This window comes from Lissotriton vulgaris, chromosome 5 (assembly GCF_964263255.1).
Source record: "Lissotriton vulgaris chromosome 5, aLisVul1.2, whole genome shotgun sequence".
Classification (NCBI taxonomy): Eukaryota; Metazoa; Chordata; class Amphibia; order Caudata; family Salamandridae; genus Lissotriton; species Lissotriton vulgaris.
Genome location: NC_141693.1, coordinates 892653307 through 892677087, shown reverse-complemented (window position 1 = coordinate 892677087; position 23781 = coordinate 892653307). Strand labels below are relative to the sequence as shown.

The window sequence follows — 23781 nt, the reverse complement described above, 5'->3', positions numbered from 1 at the left end:
AGGTCTTTTTTAAAAATTGGAGAGAGCCCTCCTGGTGCTCCTCTCGGTTCCGTTCACGCAATCATCGGTCCGTCCCGAAAGGCATCTGCCTTTAAGGTGTGTGGACCGGGGGCAGCGTGATCTGATTGGCTGGTTAGGGCTGGGAAGTCTTGAGTCACTTCCGGGGCCCGAGTTTGTAGTCCTGCGTCCCTCCACTCAATCCCAATAATAGGCGGTGGAACGGAGACCGTGGGCAGGTAAGCAATGTGCAAAGCGCGATATACAATGCAGCAAGTAGCGTGACAACAATTAAAATTGCTTGGTTTTGTTTTAATAAAGGTATTTTTTTTAAATTGGAGAGAGCCCTCCTGGTGCTCCTCTCGGTTCCGTTCACGAAATCAACGGTCCACCCCGAAAGGCATCTGCCTTTAAGGTGTGTGGACCGGGGGCAGCGTGATCTGATTGGCTGGTTAGGGCTGGGAAGTCTTGAGTCACTTCCGGGGCCCGAGTTTGTAGTCCTGCGTCCCTCCACTCAATCCCAATAATAGGCGGTGGAACGGAGACCGTGGGCAGGTAAGCAATGTGCAAAGCGCGATATACAATGCAGCAAGTAGCGTGACAACAATTAAAATTGCTTGGTTTTGTTTTAATAAAGGTATTTTTTTAAAATTGGAGAGAGCCCTCCTGGTGCTCCTCTCGGTTCCGTTCACGAAATCAACGGTCCACCCCGAAAGGCATCTGCCTTTAAGGTGTGTGGGCCGGGGGCAGCGCGATCTGATTGGCTGGTTAGGGCTGGGAAGTCTTGAGTCACTTCCGGGGCCCGAGTTTGTAGTCCGGCGTCCTTCCACTCAATCCCAATAATAGGCGGTGGAATGGAGACCCTGGACAGGTAAGCAATGTGCAAAGCGCGATATACAATGCAGCAAGTAGCGTGACAACAATTAAAATTGCTTGGTTTCGTTTTAAAAAAGGTATTTTTAAAAAATTGGATAGAGCCCTCCTGGTGCTCCTCTCGGTTTCGTTCACGCAATCATCACCTTAACCCCAGCGTGTGAGTAAAGGACACTTATAAAAATAAGTGAACGAGTGAGTAGCACCTCACATACGCAACACCAGGGAGGCTACCGGTAGGTAGCCTCCCTTGTCAAAGTAGGCCTACTTTGACAAGGTTTGCAACATGCAGTGCTTTTAATTTGAGTAAGCTCACGACTATGAATAAAGAGGGCAAATCTAAGTGTGAGTCTTACCTCAATTTTAATTGAAGGAGCACATTGTCCTTTACACATCACGGGGTTTCTGATTTTGAGTTAGTTAAAAGTCTCTTTTCTACTCTTTCTATCTTCTTGCTGGATACGATTTTGTTTTTTTAAGTGAGTAGGCAACCAATGAAGACAAACGTGGGCATGCTGGCAAGAACCTGCCGGTAGCCTCCCTGGCGTTGCGTACGTGTGGTGCCTACTCACTCTTTCACTTATTTGTATAAGTGTCCTTTACTTTAAACCTGGGGTTAAGGGTTTGGGGTGGCGGATTGACTGAATGCAGTTCATTTATAGGAAACTTAAATGGTCGAGTGCTCTAGGACTGGCCTATACTGGACATATTGCCAGAGATTAGTTGGAGGTTGATATCCTCACGTCATAAGCCTTTCCTCTGAAAAAATCGGTCTACCCTCTTAAAAAGTCAGGCCATATGTTGTGTCTGCCAAAGCCTGCCAGATATTTCAAGAACAAAGTTAATCATAAACTCACACAATGTTCACTGTGTGAATCCAGTAAATATATGACGCAGTGTCACACTATACAAAGCAGCGCCAATGCGGGTTTAATAGTAAACAGAAACAAGCAGGCTTTTCATCGGATTCATCATTGTCTTACATGCAAGGTGCAGACAGTTGTAGACAAGGGCACAGAGACTGCTAGCGGACTCTCACTCCTTGAAGCAAGGGGCACTGAACCAGCTCTGCTCGCAAGTCTCTGAATGTTCTCCTCGCGCAGTACATTTGGGAAGCCAGAGAATGATGCAGAGCCCCACACTGGGTCCAAAAGCCATCAATAACTGGGGATGCGGGGCACTACAGAACCCACCTAGAGTCACATCTTGGATAGTTTAAAAAGCAAAACAATCCCCACCAATAGATCAAAGCGAGTCGAGAAATGACCTCTGCGTTTTAAACATCCAAGAGGAGGAGCGAGACAGAGGGATTAAGAGGAAGAAAAAGAGAGGGGGGGGGGGGACAGCAGCAAAGCAGGAGTAGTGAACACTGACTGTTTCTCAAACAAAGAAGAGAAAACGAAAGTAGCACTTCACTGGCAAACTATGTAAAGTGTAGCTAAGAGCTGTTTGTTGAAGTTTTTGGCAAGTGAGCAGAGGAGCAAAGAGCAGCGAGCTGCCACTTTGGAACTGGAGAACTGGTGTTCACCTAAACCACACCAATATCTTCCAGTTGGGTTTGCGCTACCACTGCACAACAAGCGGTTGCGGGAGAGTGTGTCCGAAGATGACATTTGCCACCAAACAGTTTCGTTCTTTTTTTAATCCATTTCACAGAGGAACAAATTTAGGAGAGAAAGGTTAATAGCCGTTTGTTGAAGTCATGGTTTTTAGCAAGTGAGCAGAGGAGCAAACATAATGCCGTCCGATGTCCTTGCTTGAAAATGTTATTGCGGCAAGCTGCTATTTTGGAACTAGAGAACTGGTGCTCCAGTACCTTCCGGTCAGGTTTGTGCTTCAACTGCAAAACAAGCGGTTGTGGGAGTGTGTGTCGTGCCTGGAACAGCAGGCTGGAGAAAGTCCTTTAGGAAAATAGTGCTCACAGGCTGTAAATAAAACATACTGAGCAATAAAACAAGTAAAAGGGCCAGGCCTCATGGGAGGATACAAATGTAGAAAAGGAGGTACTAAGTAGGGACTACTAAGGATAGTCATGAATCAAAATCAACCATTTAGAAAGGACAGTAACAGGAGTAAATTGAAAATATGGGCGGAAAATGGGCAGAGCTTCAAGTCCATACCTGAATACAGCATGTCTTGAAGAGACAGTGCAAGCACTGCCTAGGCGAGACTGAAATATCCCCCTATAGAATTTTGCCCTAAGAAGTGTAAAGCTCAGTAAAAATATCATAGTGCTACATAGCATCATGCTACATAGTTGAGGCATAGATACGGTGCAGCCTAATTTAAAATAACAAAACTCGCAGCACACAGAAAGGTTTCAGATACTAAGATATCATAAAGAATTCGATGTAAGGGGGTAAAAAGCTAGAATAGTGAACCCTTCTTGGTGTGGAAACTTTGTGCACATTGCGGAACAATACTCCTCAATTAACTGCATACATTTAGTCTGTCGTAGGGTGGTAATCTCCAGACAAACCTCCCTGTATCATTGACCAGTCCTCACATGCTCACAACTCGTGATGTCCTCTTTCTACCAACCACTTCCGGGTCCATGAGAGAGGAGAACGAGAGGGGCATGTGATACCTTAGGTTGGCCAAAGAAGAAGTCAACACTGGCTAGACTTCTCATCATGGCTCCCACCCTGGCAATGACGCAGAGTCAGCATCCCCGCTGTAACGCTGCAGTACCTTTCACGTGATTGCAATAGCACATCTCAGCAGGGATACCGTACTTTGATTGGCATGGCAACGTCACGTCTCATCGTGACTCTTATACTCTTTATGGAGCAGCATGACATTTCTTATCAGTCCTTTCATACTGTGAATGAGACAGTGGGGTGCAGCAATCAATGGTGCAGTGGCACCAGGGCCGAGAAGTAGGTAGTCCAATTCAGTTCAGTTCAAAAATCAAGTTTATTTGGACCATTGTCCTTAAACAGATAAAACATTCTAAAAACAGTAGTCCAATTACTGCGCTGCACTTGCTTCAGTTTTTTTCAGCAGGCCCCCAGCTGGCTCGTGAGACCTACCTCTTCAACACGGGCTTGGGGAAGGACTTACTCTCACAGGGAGTGACAGAAGCCCCAGAAAGACTCAGACAAGCCCAGAAAAGAGGCAACAACAAGACAACAGTCAAAAGGAATCAGAAGCTGTGCACAGAGTTCATCATGAAGAGGATGGCAGAGGATAAAGGAAAGGAAGAGAAAGAAAAGCGACAGAAGCAACCAGGAGAAGATGAAAGATTGGAAGAGAAGAGAGGAAGGCAAGTGAAGTGAAGAAAAGAGCAAAGCAGCTAAGGGAGGCAAGGCATACATGAGTCATGAAGAAAGAAGAGAAGTGGGAGTAAGGATGTGGAAATGGACAAAATGTCTGAAGGAGCGAGCTTAAAGTAAGAGCAGAGACTGTGAGAGAAATTGAATGAAGAGGATCAGAAAGAGAGAATGGAATAAAAACTGGAAGGGGCAGAATCGAAAAAGAAGATATGCTGGAGCAAATGTAAAGAAGGAGAAGAAAAAGTAAATGAAGAAGGATAGAAGTTATGGAAGTAAAGAGATGGAAACGGAAGAAGGCGCCTGGAGATAAAAGAATGAGAGAGAGTGCAGAAAGAGATTTGAGAAGACCTGCCGATTCATCCACAATTTCAGGGGCCACCAGATGTCCGTGGTTAACGCCTGCATACACGAAAAATTCCGAGTGACCCTTAAAAGAGTGATATGAGGTTAGGACCCACCTGCCACTGTGATATCGGTAAGGGCTAATCGAGCAGAGGTGTGGACAGGAGAATCTCAAACCTTCCTGTATAGCTGGTTTTCAGTGCCAGAGACACTGTGTGATTCGAAAATGTCCACTGAGAGGTCGGAAGGAACGGAAGCAGCACCAACGTGCTCTTGAATTTTAGAATGAGGACCCACCCAAGAGGTCATGTCAGGTGCTGCTGGTGCAAAGTAGTCAGACCCAACCCTTCCAGCCTCCCGGGGAAACCCCCGATGCCCGCTACGGTCAGTCCGGCCCTGGTGGGCATGGTTGGTTCCTGGCAGGCGATCCCTCTCTGAAATCATCCCTTTTAGCTGAAGTCCGCCGGGCATATCCCCAGTGGTATAGTGGCCGCTGTGGCCCTAGCAGCAGAGGAATAACGCAGGCCACTGGAGCCTCTGTGGTGCAGGGGGGACCCAGCCCTTCAAAGGTTCCCCTTTCTATCCAAGGTCAATGAGTTTCTGTGAGATATGAGACACTTTGGGGGCTCTCATAACATTCTGTGGGTTGGGCTCATTTTGTGTTACGCCACTGCCCAGCAGGTAACAGCGGAAGAAGTTGCTGATATGGAAGCAACTCTGCTGAGTCAGATGCATGCCACATGCCAGATAAGAAGGAACAGATGGGACTCTGCAGAAAAACACTTACGACAGCTCAGCAAGACAAATTAGAACTCCTTGTAGAAAGGACCAGAACTTGTATTGTGTACATGAGGCAGATGTCTGGCTCCCATGCAACCTGGACTGTGTAAGCATCAGCGACAAGGCAGGGCGGGACCAGGGCAGACACTGTCTGCAGGCTCAACGGATGCCATCCACCAGATGCCATCCACTAGGCCCTTCTAGAGAGCATGCATATTTTTATACTGGCAGCAGAGTGGCCTAGATGGGTGGAGTTTTCTAAATCCATTGTTAATGTAGTTTTATGCATTTACATTTGATAGCAAATGGACATTTAGCTAAACCTCATGAGAATTGAAGGAATTGCTTTAGAACCCCAGAGAATTGTTTTAAACTTTACTCCTAGGAGAATAATTCTATAATAAACCCTCAGCTGGCTGCATTCAATTTTTTTTCTGCAGTTTCATTTGAAATCAAAGCAAGATAAAGACATAAATGCTACTCCTTCAAATATGAACCATCTGCAAATCACTGGCGACATGTGTCATTCCATAACAGAGGAAAACATGACAAGTTTCCCTACCCAAGTGTAGAAACTCTAAATCTCTTTTCACACAGTGTTTATATATTCCCGTACAGTTCAAACAAGAAACACAGTCACATGTAGGCACCGCAAATAGGATTAGAGATCTGAGGAAAAGGGAGTTTTCCCCTGGATCATCTAATCTGGTAAAAAACGAAAGCCAGATGTTTAACCTGATACTAGAGCCTGTAACTCATCAACTAGACCACTTTTCTATGTCTCAATCTCCTCACTTCCCTTTACCACATAAAATCAAAAGAATGAAAACAATGTCTCTCTTATATGTATGTAGAGGAGTGGAAGAGGCCAGTCAACCTGTGTACAATATTCTTCTAAGGTCATTTTTTACTGCTTTTACGTTTTCTGCTAGAGACTTCTGCAAACTGCACTCTTTTTACCACCCCTCTCTCCACAACCTTCTCTTCACAGATAAGATCATGGACATACCTCGGCCAATGCAGACTTCCATGGCACTCAGATCTTCCTGGGAGATTTCAACCTCCACTGGAACGATGTAAATGATGTGGTGGTCAATAGCCTTAAATCCTTCCTACTTAACCTCAACCTAATCCAAACCTGTGACAGCCCCACTCATGTCAAATGAGCTACCTTAGATCTTGTTATTGGTAAGCCCAACTCCTTCCACCTGGATTCGATCCTCTCAAATGATTGAACAGACCACTATTGCATCACCTTCCGCATCCTGGAATTGATAAGAGCAAGTACAGCCCAGCCTAAGAACCCATAACAGTTGGAAAGATGCCTACAGAACATCAACCCGCAAGATCTGTCTGCTCTCTGCGATAACATCTTGCCCTCCCACCAAACATGTCCAATGTCCACGACCTTACAGCCCACTATAACCATTCAATGCTGAATGTACTAGACTCGGTTGCACCACTACAGCTTAAAACAATGTCCTCTAAACTCTCCAAACCATGGTTTACTGATAGTCTTAATTCTGAAAGAAGAAACTTAAGACTTGCCAAAAGGCTGTGGTGGTCCTATCCGTCCCTAGAGCATCTCTACCACCTGAGATCCCTGAGAAGCATATATAATAAACGCATCAGATGCTCGAAGGCCACCTTTTCAGAACTCAACTAGACCAAGCAAAAAATTGTCCCAAAAAACTGTACAAACTCATCAAGCACCAAGCCAATAGTCATCCAAACTCCACGTCACTGGGTCAAGGGACATTGCCTAATTGCAAAGAATTTGAATATTTCTTCACAGATAAGACTAGTAATAATGAAACTGAATTACCATCTGCCCGTGACCACCTGTCGATCAGTCCATTGACCTCCTTCTGTCTACTAGGCGTGGACATCACTGACCCTACCTCCCCAAAAACAGTGCATCCTGGAGTATGTACTAAACCTTGAATAAATGCACTAAATGCAAAACACTGAGGACACTGAAACCTTCCAATCACTACAATGATCCTCTGCCATCAAACCTTTCCCCGCAAGTTAGATCCTACGATCGTCAATGCATCACTTCGGCAAGGTGCTATTCCGGATTGCCTAAGTCGGGTCAAGTTACCCCGATTCTAAAGAAACCAACTGCTGATCCCACGGACCTGCATAACTGTCGCCCATTCTCCAACATCCCCACCCTGGCAAAGCTCCTGGAGAAATGTGTGCTTGTCCAACTCTGTAACCACATCGACCATTTCCAACTCCTGAACCAATGCCAATCTGGTTTCCGCCCGGGCCATAGCACAGAGTCGGCGCTAACGCACATTGTCGATGATGCGCTATGAATGCTGGACCACAATGAGTCATGCCTAATGATCCTTCTTGACCTTTTGTCAGCATTTGATACTGTCAAACACGATAACCTAATTGACCTCCTGGAACACAGGATGGGGCTATCTGGGCCTGTGCTTAACTGGTTCTCTTCGTTCCTCCTGAATAGTTCCCAAATCTTCAAGGTGAACCAATCCCTGTACCATCCTGCACCGGTTACGCTCGGGGTGCCCCAAGGTTCAGCACTCTCTCCCACGCTCTTTAACTTCTTCATGGAGCCTCTAACAGAAATTCTGAAATCAATCAGCATTCACTATCACATGTATGCGGATGATACCCAACTATACCTGAAGATCGCCTCCCCTGAGGACATTTAGTCCCTCAACTCAGTCTTCCTGGAAACACAAAGCTGGCTTACAGGTAACAACCTGAAACTAAATGCTCTAAAAATAGAATTCCTCCTAATCTCACCCCACAAGCAATCTCCGGTCATTGAACAATGGTTGACTCAGCTTACTGCTCTTAACTGCAGACCTCACCTCGTGGACTCAGCATCCTTGCTTGGTATTATATTAGACAAAAGTCTGAACTTGCAAAAGCACATTAGTTCCCTCACCAAAGGAGCGAACTTCCAACTCAGGATCCTAAGGAAGCTCAAATACTTTCTCCCTGCTCATGACCTAAAGGTTGAAGTGCAAGCCTTAGTGATCGCAAAGCTGGACTACGGCAGCGCAACGCTTTGTGGCTTTCTGAGAGGGAAAACGGCTCCTCTTAGGGTGACCCTCAATTCTGCTGCTAGGCTCTTAACTGGTACTAAAAAATACACCCACATCTCTACGGACCTGCTGGCCCTGAAATGGCTCCCATATGAAGCTTTGATACAGGTGAAAATTGCATACATGGCAGACAAAGCCATCCACTTCAAGACCCCGGTGTACCTCGCTTAGAAACTGGAGCTCTCATGTGGTTCAATAGCCTCCAAAAGTGCCAGCAACCTTTTACTCAAACCACAAAATTTCAAGAAAAAAAAGACCTATGATCAAGCCTTCTCAGGTATGGCGCCGAAGATCTGGAACTCTCTTCCCACCGAGGTCAGGGTGATCCCTTCCACTGTCCTCTTCAAAATAGAAGTTAAAGGGCTTTGATGAATAAATATGTGCCTCAATCTGCCTTCCCCACTTGACTCTGGGACTATAGACGCTGTTTTGTGGCCCAGCGGCTTGGCGCGCGAGATTGTTGCAATACCAGAGGGAATGATGGACAGAGTGTTGAACAATGCAAGCATTCACCCCCATTCAACTGATCTGGGTTTAATTCATCATCATTCTTTAGCTCACCCCGTCACCCCAGTCCAGACATGGCCATATGCAAATCAGTCGTACCCTGTGCCTCATGGGAACAGTCCAGCCCAAACTGCCATGCCATGTCTTCCCTGGACCGGAAACAAGCATCCTGGGACCGGTTTCTGGCTAATCAGCCAGGCTAGCTTGAATCCAGTGGCAAAGAGCAAGGGACCCACATCTGGGCATACCCTGCCCACGTTGGGCGAACAAAGCAATACCAAAGGGGATGATGGATGGAGTGTTGAACAATGCAAGCGCTCACCCCCAGTCAACTGATCTAGGTTTAATCCATCATCATTCTTTACCTCACTCCGCCACCCCAGTTCAGACATGGCCATATGCAAATCAGTCTGACCCTGTGCCTCATGAGAACAGTCCAGCCCAAACTGTCAAGCCATGTCTTCCCTGGACGGGAAACAAGCTTCCAGGGACCGGTTTCTGGCTAATCAGCCGTCATCAGCCAGGCTAGCTTGAATCCAGTGGCAAAGTGAGCAAGGGACCCACATCTGGGCATACCCTGCCAACTTAGGGCGAACAAAGCAATACCAAAGGGGATGATGGACCGAGTGTTGAACAATGCAGGCACTCACCACTTGTCAACTGATCTGGGTTTAATCAGTTCCCTCACCAAAGGAGCAAACTTCCAACTCAGCATCCTAAGGAAGCTCAAAACTTTTCTCGCTGCTCATGACCTAAAGGTTGCAGTGCAAGCATTAGTGATCGCAAAGCTGGACTATGGCAGCGCAACGCTTTGTGGCTTGCCCAGAGGTAAAACGGCTCCTCTTAGGGTGACCCTCAATTCTGCTGCTAAGCTCTTAACTGGTACTAAAAAATACAACCACATCTCTACGGACCTGCTGGCCCTGAAATGGCTCCCATATGAAGCTCTGATACAGCTTGCATACATGGCACACAAAGCCATCCACTTCAAGACCCTGATGTACCTCGCTCAGAAATTGGAGCTCTCATGTGGTTCAAGAGACTACAGAAGTGCCAGTACCCTTTTACTCAAACCACACATTTCAAGAAAAAAAGACCTATACTCAAGCCTTCTCAGGTATGGCGCAGAGGATCTGGAACTCTCTTCCCCCCGAAGTCAGGATGGTCGTTTCCACTGTCCTCTTCAAAATAGAAGTTAATGGGCTCTTGATGAAGAAATATGTGCCTCAATCTGCCTTCCCCACTTGACTCTGAGACTATAGACCCTGTTTTGTGGCCCAGCGGCTTGGCTCACGAGATTATTGAACATTTTAAGACTATGTACTTTTCGTTATGTTGAATCTGTTTGTTTGCCTGTACCCTTCCTGCTGCATAATCTGTAAAGCGTTCTGATACCCTAAGTGGTCATGTTCACGCTATATAAAACTTTCTAAATAAATAACTGCAGATTCCTCACCTTACAATATTCCCTGGGCATCAGACTGGATTCAGATAATCTTGAGCAGTACCTCTGTGCACTGGCAGGTGGTGTACGTCAGCTCTGAGTCAGTATCATCTGAGTCGGAAGTGACATCACAGTGCCCACATAAGCACCACTCCTGTGCTCTACCATCAGTTGATTTCTTTCCGCACTACCAGCTCAAATCCAGGAAGCTACATATGCTATTTTCGACAAATGATTTTGACTTTATGTTGACCCTTTTCTAGAGCATTTCTCACTGTGTGCTAAGGACATGTCCCCCACTAAACCTACATGGTTAAAACCTTGTGGGGGAATGGCATAGACAAGTGTCTGTATCTCACTTTGTCTGTCTCTGGTACCTGGGGTTGGGGCAGACCATAAGGCCTGTGCTGAGTGCATGTCTAGGCACCTTTAGGCTACTCCCGGGTCAGCAATGAATTTCTTGTGGCATGTCAGAAGAAGGCTGTGTGCCATTCCCAGTTCCATTCCTCAGGGCTGCTCTGGAGCCGTTCCTGCAGATGGTAGAGTCAAGTAAGTCGACGAAGCACCATAAATAGAAGTTGAGGCGCTCTTCTGGTTCCCCCCTAAACACCATGCTTTGGGGCCCCGCACTCCACCTGAGGTGCTGATGTCTGTATGAGGGCCTGCTCCATGCTAGCTTGAATTCCCTGGAGATTGAGTAATGCATGCACAATTAAAAGAGCTTTACATGCCATCTTTGGTGCCACTGACTCCCTCTGGCATGCCTTTGGGCCCCACAGAACCACGAGATGCTGAGGCTGGGTTAACACTGGTATGTACACCCTTTGATGCCAGACGGGCCCTCTCGATCTACTCCGGACTGCTATGGGTGCCTTCTTCAATCCCGGCTCAATTCATTCTAGTGCTGTCCCTTTCTCCACTGGCTGCGCTCAACAACAAGCCATTCATTATCCTCAATTCCGATCCAGTGCCACCCTTGCATAATTCGGCATCAATACTGGTGCCATCCAGTCTCTACCAACCCCAGACTTGCTGTTTTTAGACAGCCTGTGGAGAGAGAAGGACCCTGACCATGATAACTGTCATACGGAGCTGAGTGACGTTAGGGATCTTGACACCTCCCCAGACTCTGGCATTCTTTCCCGTCCTAGCCCTCTCTTGGAAGAAGGTGCATCCTTTGCCACAGTGATGCTCAGGGCAGCAGTGGTCCTTGACCGTCAACTGCCGGCAGTCGAGATCAAGACCAACGTCTTGACTGAGGTGCTTCATCCTGGAGCGACCTCTGATAAGCCCTTTCTCTCCTTCAGTAAGGCCCTCACCCGGCAAAACCCCGCACAGGTGCTCCTGTGCACCATATAATTGTTTGTCACCACTGTCGTGCCCCAGGAAACCTGTTCTTCCTCTCCCAGCACCCCTATCCAGAGAGCCTGGTGGTACAGGACTCTATGAACAAGTTCAACTCGAACGTGTTCCCTTTCACTGCACCGGTAAGGGAATCCAAGAATCTGGATAATTTTGAAGTGAAAATGTTCCTTCTGCCAGCTTAGCCTTGCGGTCGCTGAATACCACATTCCTTTTAGGTCGGTATTATCATGTACTATAGGACTCCGATGCACAGCTGCTATTCATGCTCCCTGAAGAGGGCTGCACCAGCCTCTTCCAAGCCCTGGTGGACACCAAGATGCAGCTTGGTTGACCATCAGCTGTGGACTGGACTCTTTAGGCAGGACCACAGCCTCTATGATAGCGCTCCACCAGCATGCCTGGTTGAGATCCACTGGGACATTCAATCCTCCCTCATTGACATGCCATTTGATGGCTCTTGCCTGCTTGGTGACAAAGCTGATACAGCACTCAAACGTTTTGGGGTAAGCTGAGCCAACGCAAGATCCGTAGGGCTTTCTCTTGCTTCCCGCTCACAGCAACAGTCCTTTTGCCCTTTGGCTGTGGTCGAGGCTCCTATAGATGTCCGCAGTACCAGCCTTATGCCCTAGCCCAGCCAGTTGTCCAGCCTTTTTGGAGCCAAGGTTGAGGATCCCAGAAAGGGAGCAGGGTTATACTCAGTGCACTGTCCAGTTTTCTGTCCCTCTGGCTAAGCCAGCCCCTAAGACGCTTTAGTGAGCACTCCATGCCACAAAGCCATCCCATTGGAGGCAGGAACTGGCACCATCAGCCCTAACAGAACAATATAACCTGTGACAAGTGGGTGCTCTAAATTTTGCAGAAGGATTTTGCACTTCCTGTCATCAAAATGCCTCCACTCTTGCCACCTCCCTCAAAATATTTTGACAGAGAACCATCTCTCCTTGTTCCATGAGGAAGTTCAGGCTCTATTGGGCAACGGAACCATTGAGAGTGTGCCAGCATAAGAGATAGGGTGTAGTTATTTTTATTGTTACTTCCTAGTGCCAAAAAATGTCAGAGGCCTCCGTCCCATACTAGATCCTCTCAGCGCCTTTCTGTGGAATGAGAAATTCATAATGCTCACATTGGCTCACGTTCTGTCTGCCCTAGATCCTGGAGACTGGATGGTAGCATTGTAATTGCAGGAGACATACTTCCACATCCCCATCCTGCCGGCTCACAGTCGTTACAAGCAGTTCATGGTGGGTCATGAGCATTTCCTGTTTACTGTGCGCTCCTTCAGCCTTACCAGTGCCCCTCGGAAGTTCACGAAAGTGATGGCAATGGTTGCAGCACACTTTTACACTCGGTGGCATATGCAGGCTCTGCAGTGGGATCTGAATTCTCAGTGGGCACAGCAGACAGGGAATCTCACCAACCAGGTCCAGATTTCAAAGTAGGCTGCAAAAGATCTGCAGTGATGCTAATGGATTGCGATTGGGTAAGAAGCAGACTCCTCTCCCTTCCCCATCCAGAACTTAGAGTGGTGACTAATGTATCGCTTTTGGGATGGGGTGACATCCTGGGAAAGCTGGAGACCAGAGGATTCTGGTCTCCAGCAGAGTCCCAGATCCACATCAATCTTCTGGAGCTGAGAGCCATTATCTTAGCATTGACTGCTTTCCTTCCATCCCCCAAGGGAAGGCTGATACACATGCTTATGAACTACACTACTGCCATGTGGTATTGCAACAAAGGGGGCGGAGGAGGGTCATGGACCCTGTGGCATGAGACTCGGAACCTCTGGACTTGGCTGGAGCACCATGACATTTTCCTGGTGGTACTGCACCTGACGGGATTTTCGAATGCGACTGCGGACAAACTCAGCTTGTGCCCAACATTTGAAAGTGCTAAACAAGATTCAGTACGGCAGTACTCGTGTAGACTTAGGGAGATAAAAGAGAAAGGGGAGTATCTTGAAAGAAGAACCAGCAGAACAGTGGACACTGAGGACTGTGCTAAAAGCCCTGGCTGTTCAAGGTGGTCAAGCTTGCTTCTGACTGCTGAATGTGGGCCCACACCCTAAAGGTTCCTCCAGTTGTCTGAGAGCTTTTGGAGTGACCAAGAGAAAGTGGTTGAGCAGCTAAAGATATGACCCCTGGATGTAACAGGAAGCAGGGTTAGAGAGGTTTCTATTGCCTTTGGATCTGCTCTTGGTTTTCCCCTAGATGATCACTGGGACAATTAAAATAATTTGAGAGTAGCAGCTTGGAAAGTAACTGATCCTACTCCTGAACTCATGGCTTGTATGAGGCAGGATATTTTGCAGGTACCATGTTTATGCATTTCTGATATAAAATTAACTTCCCTCTCCAGCTTTGGGCCATGCACCTGGACTAATATTGACTTTTACATGTGCAGTGATCCTGGTGGGTATTTTTTTTATTTTTCTATTTTTGGCACTCACTTCATAATGGTATACCTTCTTATGCTCTTTCATTTTTTATCATTTTGATCTTGTTTTTTTCATTATGTGTTTCATTTTGTTACTGAATTGATTTGGGGAACTGTAGTGATTTGTTTCTTAACTTTTTTTAAAATGTCTTTATTGGCGTTTTGCAAGGAAATAAACAACAAGAACACAATAGCCAGTTACTTCTCGTCATTGCACACATCAGCTGAGTATGAGGGAAGTCCTCATGTCTCTTCATAATAAAACACCTTTTGTTCTTACATCCAGTAATAAAAGAAAACAAAGCATATTGTACAGTGTCTGGCTAGGTAATGGTTGATATATACATTAGCAACAGATGAACTGCAACTGCATCCAACAGTTGACCTAGGAAGTGGTCCATACATATATACAGTAATGAACACGATTTTACTACGTTCACAAGTGTTTGAAGATTATACAATAGTCTTCCCCAGGCATGGAAGTGTATGACTACTGGTTTGTAGGTGTCCCCATGGTGTCTGTGGTGTCCAGCTGGCGTGTGCGGGCCCATTCCAAAAAAGGACTCCATATATCTCTTGGCCGGGAGGCCGATGCCATCAGCTCCCAGAAAGTGGACAATTGTGTTTGACTGAACATCACGTCTCGATTCCAGTCTTTCATAGAGGGGATACCCCTCCTTCCCCAATTCATTGCAACCCTCCTCTTGTCTAGCAGCAATAACATAGCATGTAGCTTACTGGTACCTTTAGGTGTGTTTTTGACATATCCCAATAAGCCCAAAAGGGGATCTGGGTCGCTAGGTGTACCAATAATGTTGTGTATGGTGTCAAAGATTGTGGCCCAGCATGTGACCAACCAAGGGCAATCCCATGCCATATGTAGAAATGTGGCTGGTACGTAACCACATCTCCAACAGCTGTCGTCCGCCCTAATCCCCATACGGTAAAGCGGAGAGGGAGTCCTATAGAACTGATGTAAATATTTAAAATGAATTGTGCGAAGTTTATAGTTGGGGGACAGTGCCGTTAATTGATTGCAACAGAACCCCCATTGGTCCTCACAAAGCAGAGTGGATAAATCAGCGTTCCATGTCTGAACGGCCTTGGGCGTCAATATGGGGGCAGAGGTCTGCATATTATTATAGATTCTCATAATGAGTCTGCTGGGTGATTCAGTCTTCAGCACATTCTCCAGGGCCAGGAATGTAGGAGGTGATTTGGGGAACGAGTCATGTAGTGTTCTGCACGTGGCCTTAAGCTTATGATGGAAGAATAATTCAGAAAAGGAAACTGCCCGCTCTTCTGCGGGCTTGGGGGGAGCTCTGTACACCTCTCCTGGGTAGAGGTCCTCAAAGGTTCGTATTCCCATTTGGAGTGCTATTGCTCTACTTGCACCCTCTCCCATTGTGGGTAGCATCGGGTTATGGGCAAGGGGAATGGATCAGGCATACAACATCTTATGACGTGCTCTTTCCTGTAGTTTGTCCCATGCCCATCTCAGGGTTTCCACTGTGTCAATGTCTCCACAAAGATGGTACAGGTTTGGTACAATGCCACCTGCAAAGGGACAGGAGCCGCAACGTTCATTTCCACCTCTGTGGGCGGTTGGAAGGGAGTTGGGTGTGTCTAAAAATGTAAGAATTGTGCTTGTGCACTAAGAGCATACAGCTGAATGTCCGGGGCGCCCATCCCCCCCTGGGACAGTGGTAGTGTCAACAGTTCCCACGAGATCTGCGCTTGTCGGCCCGCCCATACCATGGAAGTCAATAAGGAACAAATGGAGCTGAAAAAAGTTTGGGTGCGGAGAATCGGGATATTAACAAAAAGGTATAGCAGTTTCGGCACTGTACTTCCAAAGTTCATTTCCCATATTTCTTGCTTGTTTCTGCTGAGACAGATCCCAAGATATTTTACCGGGCCATCTGCCCATTTTAGTGGGTATTAGAGGGGAAAGGGTGCAGTAGCATCATTTAGAGGAAAATTGTAGATTTAGACCAATTTAGCAAAATTCCGGCGATTCCCGGAGTATAGGAGCTGTGTTCCTTTCTGGGTCACAGAGGTATAGGGTGACATCATCAGCATATAATGAGATCAAGAGGCTCCTCTAGCTCAACCTCAAGCCCTTAGCTGTGTGATGCTGCCTGATTCGGGCCGCTAATGGTTCCATCGCGATAGCGAATAGCAAGGTAGACAACGGGCACCCCTGTCTTGTGCCCAGCGAAATATTGAACGGATCCGATAGCATTGCATTTACTGTAACTCTGGCGGAGTAGAGCAAATGTACCAGGCTTAAAAAAAGAGTGCTAAACCCCAACCTCTTCAGGAATGCAAACAGATAGGACCACTCCAGTGAATCAAACGCCTTTGTGGCATCCAGAAAAATAGCCAAGGCCTTCAAATCCGGATTTAGTAATGCACGACAGAGAAAAAGGTGCGCAGATTATGAGATGTAGAATGTCCAGGGATAAAACCGGATTGTCTGGGCGGGCGATCAGCGGGAGGAGAGGCTGCAAACGATTAGCAACCACTTTGCCAGGATTTTAACGTCCACATTGATCAAAGACAGTGGGCGGTATGCATCTAGTTCGTCCTCTGGTTTTCCAGGCTTAAGCAAAGTGATGATAATAGCCTCACGCATGGAAGGTGGTAGGATTCCCGAGAATTGAGCCTCCTCACAGAGTGTAATGAGGTGAGGGCCAGTTCATTGGCATAAGTTTTGTAAAAAGCAGTGGTTAATCCATCAGACCCAGGCGCCTTATCCGATGTCAGGCTCTTGATCACTTGTTTTACATCCTCCACAGTAAAGGGAACATCAAGATACTCCCTATGCCTCTGTCCCAACCACAGCAACTCGAGTGAGTCTAGGTATGACTTAAGGGTGTCCTGAACCGAGCTGTGAGTTGACGTATATAATGAGATATAAAACTGGTAAATTTGTGGAGTATATCTTGCGGGCCACTTGGCACATGTAGAGCGTCTTCCCTGATCTCCGTGATGTAGGTTGACAAGCGTGTGACGAGAAGCATTGTCACTAGGGTCTTCCCAGGTTTGTCACCCTCCCTTTATCGCCTGGCTTGTGTATATTTGCCTAAATATAGCTACCCAAGCGGCAGAGGTAACCACTTGGGTGGGAGCTGCATAGCGCGATTGAAGGTGATTTCGCGCTTTTAGAGCGCCGCTCTTGCTATTTTTAAACAACCTGTTTTGTATTTTCGTTCATTTAATTTTATTTCCCTTGATTTTACCTGGCGCTGAGTTCTGGCCCTCACTTGCACTATAATTCTTCGGCATACCCACTGCTGTTTGGCGGGTCCGGTTTCCGGGGAGGCTTGGGTGCTACCTATACCACCTTGGGTAAGGAGGGACTTTTGCGGCCATCTTGGAGCGGTCTAGCGCTCGGGGGCATTCGGAGCCGCCTATTTAAGATGCGCTCCATTACGCGCAGCGGTGACGCGCAGCGGGCGTGCCTTCCCTGCACCTGAGTCGTGCCAGAGTCCTGCCCGTCTGCGCTCGTCAGCGTCTCGGAGGCGGTCGGGGCCGGACTCTGGTTCTTATGGTAAGCACTGTTTTTTGGGAATGCTTTCCTACTCTTGTTCCGAGCTTTTGGCTCTGCGTGGGAACTTCTCGTCTTGCCATCATATATTTCCGGGAGGGCCTGTCCTTAGGAGAGGTTGCTTGGGTTGTGGCTGGCGTTTTCCTCCTAAAGACACCAACCGGCAGGTGATTGTACCTGCTCTAAATGAATGCCTCCTTCTCAATACGAGATCCCTCGGCAGACACTCCCTCGATATCTGGAATCTTTTGACAGAGTCCAAACCACTGTGTCTGTTTCTTACTGAAACATGGCTTGGAGAAGGCTCTGGCCCCGATCTAGCCAATGCCATCCCTCCTGACTATACTATATTTAGGAGAGATAGAGTGATTGGCAGAGGATGAGGGGTTGCTCTGGTTGTTAATAAACTTTTCTCTAGTACTACCTTTCCGATTGATAATATTTCCAACTGTGAGGCGCTTGGCTTTGCTCTTACGCTGTCACCTCATCAAACGGTTGTTGGGATTTTACTTTACAGAGCACCCGTCCCTTTGGGGCCTTTTTTTGATGAGCTGCAGGCGACACTTTCTGCGCCCTGTCTTAAATCAGACCATTGTATTCTATTGGGCGACTTGAGTAACCATATGGACAATAACTTGGACCCTGATGCTCTTAAGTTGCAGGACATTACTCTTCCTCTGGGGTTGGTCCCTTATATCATCTGGCCAACTCATAATAAGGGTCATACCATCGACCAAGTTTTTTCTACAAAAGCTATTAGTGCATCCATGCCACTTCCTGTTTTATGGTTTGACCATTTCCTGATAGAGTTTACTATATCTCTCGTTTCTGTGACTGCGCCGAGAGCATTGAAAGATCAGAAAGGAATTACAGAAGCTTTTTATCAGGTCTCCGCTGAAATGGTGTCTGAGGCGCTTTGTCGTCACCCTTGTTTACTCTCTTGCAATCTGGAGGAAAATCTTGAGTTGGTTCATAAATGGATGAATACTATCTTTGAGGAGCTAGCTCCTGGGAAACCGGCTAAGTCAGCCGACAGGTGTACTTCGGCCCCGTGGTTTACTTCATCTTTGAGTGCGATGCGGCAGGAATGTAAGAAAGCCGAAAGGGCATGGAGACGCCTGTATGACCCCCATCTCAAGGTTAGCTATAGGAATGCCATTAAGTTATATCATAGGCATATCCTTGCAGGAAAAAACGTCTACCTTGAGCGTAGAATAGACGACTCTGAGAGTACTAGCAAAGAGATATTTAGGATAGTTAAGGAATTTACCTCCCCATCCTCCAGTACTCCCTCTCATACGCACACCGAAGTTTAGATTAGCCAGCTAGCGGACTTTTTCGTGGATAAGATTAAAGTTATCAGCGATTCTTTTAGCCATTCATGCCTTCCACCACCGCCGGGCTATATATCTGGCTCGTCCACATCTATAGTGGAAGAAGGGCCATTTCTCTCGGATCTTCCGGAGATGTCTCTCACGGTCTCTTTTGATCTTTTGTCGCGACTTAAATCCGGCTCTCCGTCTGACCCCTGCCCGGCTAAGTGCTTAGGTAGAGTAGCGCCGGCTTTAAATGCGCTGCTCAATCCTCTGCTTAATGCTTCATTGAGCATGGGTGTTGTCCCTCAAGCGTGGAAGCAGGCAATGATTCTTCCATTGATCAAGAAAACTAACCTTGATCCTCTTATCCATGCTAACTACAGGCCTATCTCTCTCCTCCCTGCTCTGGCTAAGGTTACCGAGAAGTACGTGCATAGCTCTATTTCTAACTTTATTGAGAGTAATAACATTCTCCATGACTCTCAATCAGGCTTTTGCACGAATTTTAGCACTGAGTCTGCCCTTCTCGAAGTCACCGATGCCGTCAGAGAGGTTTTGGATACTGGAGGGAAGGCCATGCAGGCCGTGGGTCTCCCAGCTCTCCAAAAGATCCTAGCCTATAGACTGCACCCCCTCCCGCTCAAAGAACTATACCATCCGGGAAATGCGGGCACGGGAGCTCAGGAATGCAGACTCTGTAACTACAAACGTGAGTCATTGGCCCACTTACTATTCTGCTGCCCTGCCTTACGTGCACCCCGCACCCTCTACCTCAGGCCCATCCTTAGGGACGCGGGGACACGCACAGCCAAGGAGGCAATCCAACATCTATACTCCTTGAGCATAGTAAAACAGATGGCCGCGTTCGGAAAGTTTATACAGCAGACCCGGTCCGTGCTGATGGCAGCCAAGGGCGCACAGGAATAGAAACATTGTTGCGGGACACTGGGTGGCACTCACAGGTCCCTGACTGCGTGTGCCATTTTGAACTCTGAGAACTTTTTATAAATGCTTGCCCGCAGAAACATTTTTGGTTTTAACTTTTGTAATTTTATATTCTGGTCTTAATGTAATGGTTTTAAGTAACCACACAATAAAGTTATTCATTCATTCATTCCATTCTGGTTATGCTGGATTTGTCGGCGGCTTTCGACACCGTCCCTCATGAAGGTCTCCTTTTAAGACTTCAGGAGATCGGTCTTCGAGCGACGGTGTTGAATTGGTTTAAGTCATTTCTGACCGGCCGCCGGTAAGTGGTCTGGGCACCTCCGTTTTCCGCTGAAATGCCGCCGCTGGAGGTGGGGGTGCCGCAGGGTTCTCTTTTGAGCCCTGCGCTTTTTAACATCTACATGGTCCCCTTGGCGGCGGTTGCGGAATCTTTTGGTGCCCAGATCATAACCTACGCTGATGACACCCAGCTGCTCTTTACATCTGATAAGGGCAGGGATTTCGACGGTTTGCGGATTAGAGACTGTTTGGGAGCTGTCTTTGCCTGGTTTCAGCGCCACAGTTTAAAATGCAATTCCGATAAATCGGAATTGCTTTTTTTGGATGTCCTCCAGATCCTGGCTGGAAGACCTGGTGGCCTTCAGACATGTTCCCACCGGATGTCGCTTCTTCTAAAGCCAAAAACTCAGGCGTTGTGGTAGACGATGGCCTCACCTTTGGCCCCCAGATCATTGGACTGACTGGTAAATACTTCGGCCTTTTAAAGATGCTGCGGAAATTTCTTCCGCTGCTCTCGCTGAAGCACAGAAAGATCATCGTGCAGGCCTTGATAGGTTCGCGCCTGGATTACGCGAACGTTCTCTATCTTGGCCTGCCGAAATACCTTTTGGCCAGATTGCAGATTGTGCAGAACTCTATAGCTAGAGCCATTTTCGGTCTCCAGCGCAGAGCTGGAGCCACAGAGCTGCTAAAGAAATTGCACTGGCTTCCAGTTGCCAAAAGGATTGCTTTCAAGGCGATTACTTTCGCCTACAAGTCCCTTCATCGGATAGGCCCCAAATACCTTCAGAAGCGCCTGGCTTTTTATGTGCCTCGCAGGACGTTACGATCTGCGTCTCTATTCAAAACCTTGACTCCCTCTATTCGTCTGACTAGATTCGGAGGACGTTCCTTTCGAATTCTAGCGACTCAAGGCTGGAATGACCTCCCTGTTTTGCTCAGGAAAACTGATGATTTGCTTTCCTTTAGAAAAGGACTCAAAACCTGGCTTTTCACTCAGTAACTGGTTTCTGTTTTCTTTCTTTTCGTGTCTATTGTGCTATGTTCCCCTATTCCTTAGGCTCTTCGCCAAGCGCTGGGACACTCCTAGGAGTAGCCGTGCGCTATAAAAGAGCATTTAAATAAAAATAAAAAATAAAAAAAACTTAACTTCGCGCTGGGCCTCTTCCTCAAAGTTCAGTTCAAGCTCCCTAAGCTGCTTCTCTAGAGACTCTAGCGTGCCCTTTAGGGACTTCAGCACCCCACCTGAAGGGTCATGCACTGCCCCCTAATTACTACCTTGAATGCCTCCCACCAAGAGGCCTAGGTGTAAACTGAACCAGCATTGTTAGAAAAGTAGTCTGTAATATCTCCTCTTATCTCCTCCTTAAATACCTCATCAAGCAGAGCATTCGGGGGGAGTCTCCAACTGAACATTCTAGTAATTTGTTTCTTAACTTTAATGTCATTTTGTTGTGACTTAGAAACTTACCCTGCCTTTCTCTAAGTAAATGTTTTCTGCTTTGTGCCATTTCTACTAGATAGTTCTTCTTTGAAACGGCGGGGTACTTTTACCATGAAATGTGGGAGCTCAGAGCTGCGCTAAATTTGGCAGTGCCGCACTCCGACATTTTCCAAATGATGGGATATGCCATAAGTACAAGAATACGGTGCACCCCTGTGTTTTCCCTAGTGCTGGTGCTAAAATTAGCTGCCAACGCAGGCAACCTTGCATTATAGTGCAAGGGTGCCTGTGTTGCAGGAACTGGTGTTTTGCTCTTTCTATGTGTGCTGCAGAATTCAGCACACATAGAAAAGGCAAAAACCGGGAGAAATAAAAGTATTTCTTCTCTCTTCGCCATTCTAAAGCCTGCTCTTGCATGGCGTTCGTTTTTGGTCTGCCTCATAGTTACACATCCTTGCAAATCTGGGGCAGCATCGAAAAGCAATGGGTATTGAGGTGGAAAGTCCACAGCAACACTCATTTCACTCAACTTTCAGGTTAAGTGATGCGTCTAAAGGGGCCTTATTTACAAGGGGGGTGTTAAGTCACAAAAAATGGCTTAACACCGCTTTGTAAATATGGAGAAGGGCATAGTGCCCCCAAAACATCGCTAAAAGACACGCTCTGATAGCACTATCCCCTTGAATATATACTCCTGTGTTCTACCTAACAATGCCTTGGTTTATGAACTTTGTGTGAGTCCATATCTCTGAGAGAGCGCAATTTGAATATAAAGTATATCATAGCCATATCTAGACGTATATGTTATAAACGTAGGAATAAAACGCATATTGTAATGTAAAGTTGATAACTATAGCATAAAGGCCAACTAACGGGATAATATGGTATAGGAAATGTAAATGTATTCACATGTTAAATATGCATTAGATTTAGAAGGCCCGTATACATGATGGGTAGACATATAAATGTGTAGAAATGCTTAGGAAATGTAGAACGTGCACAGTAGAATTCGTATACGTGTGTAACTTGATATGGAAAGACGTAGAGACATAACGTGGAGTAATATAGAGAACTTACATGACAATGTAACCAAGGAGAATGCATAAGTTATACTCTATGCAGTCGTATTCTATATATTATATATTCGATGTAAAATGTATTCAAGTATAACTAAGACTTTTGCTAAAGTACGAGTATATAAATGTATGCCAAAGGTTATACTGTGTAGAGGGGTTTCAGGAACGCTGGAGGAGTTTAGGTCATTTGTGTTTGTAACCTAACTGACCAAGAGTTCGCAGGAGCATAGTCAAATGTATGTAATTTAGAGGGCTTGTAAAAGTCGTAAATAGCTTGATGTGGACGTGAGAGCCAAGAAGTCTAGCACTTGTTAGATTTAAGGTGACAATGCCGGACGGAGCTTATTGCTCGAACGTGAGGAGAGACACAGTTGAGGTGAACTATGTTTTGACAAGAACATTCACAGGATCTGGAAGGTTAAAGAGTTGCAAGTATAAGTTAAAGCCTTGTCTAAGTTCACATGACATTTGATCTGAAAGAATCAGTAAAAGTCGACGATGAGATGATGAAGATGACGTCTAAGGAGAAAGGTCAACTTAACGAACGACGCAAGGAGTGGACCAATGGAAGAAGCAGGAAGTTGACATCATCGGGGAAAGTCCGTGGTGGGCGTCAAAGGGGCGTCCCACCCACACTGAGATTGTGTATTTTAGGGACAGCACCCCGGGGAGGAGGTAGCAATGAGCAATTGGGAGATTAGGAACAGCGAGACGAATTGCTCAGAGCGAGGGCGAAGGGTAGATGCCTTGAGCAGATGCGCCGAGACATCAGAGCGCAAGGGAGCAGTAGGCCGAGGACCCTTAGAGAGAGCGGATGGGTAGGCAGATAGGGTACTGCTTCTGAAACTTAAGATTTCCTTTAGAGGCTAAAAGAGTTTGAACTTCTTTGGGAGTCAAACTGCTGACATCTTTTTAGGGAAGAAGCTTGCGAAGTAGGGTTGTCACGTAGTATAGAGTAGGGACAGATTAACTTGATGATTTTTATCTTACTGCAGATGACGCAGAAGGAACCACTTCACACTGAAGCTGGAGCGGCTGATATTTTAACTGATTTTGTATTTTG

At 46.7% G+C, this 23781-nt stretch overlaps 1 protein-coding gene across 1 annotated transcript in view; it reads left to right on the top strand.

Annotated features, from left to right (window-relative positions):
• The window catches only part of FFAR4 (free fatty acid receptor 4), a 192433-nt gene that overhangs the window by 57863 nt on the left and 110789 nt on the right, over nt 1-23781 (top strand). The gene's annotated exons all lie outside the window — the stretch shown is intronic.